Source organism: Merops nubicus, unplaced genomic scaffold (genome assembly GCF_000691845.1).
Source record: "Merops nubicus isolate BGI_N331 unplaced genomic scaffold, ASM69184v1 scaffold37849, whole genome shotgun sequence".
NCBI classification, from domain to species: domain Eukaryota; kingdom Metazoa; phylum Chordata; class Aves; order Coraciiformes; family Meropidae; genus Merops; species Merops nubicus.
In genome coordinates this window covers 1-264 of record NW_008633694.1, presented here as the reverse complement: position 1 = coordinate 264, position 264 = coordinate 1, and positions in this window count along the sequence as shown.

The window sequence follows — 264 nt, the reverse complement described above, 5'->3', positions numbered from 1 at the left end:
TGTGGCTCCTTGACCTGGCAGAGCCCCCAGGTCGCCCCTCGGGTCCCCTGCAGCTCAGCCCCGGGGCCGTGACGCCTCTAACGTCCTTTCTCTTCTCTTTCAGAACATCTTTCAGATGGTCAGGTCACAGCAGAGGGACGCGGCCACTTAGCACCTCGCCACGGGAAGAGCATAAACCCCCCCACGCCCGATTAACACTTAAAATTCTGTTATTGTATTAAAGCCCTTCAACTAAATATTATTAATAATAATACCATTTGTGAA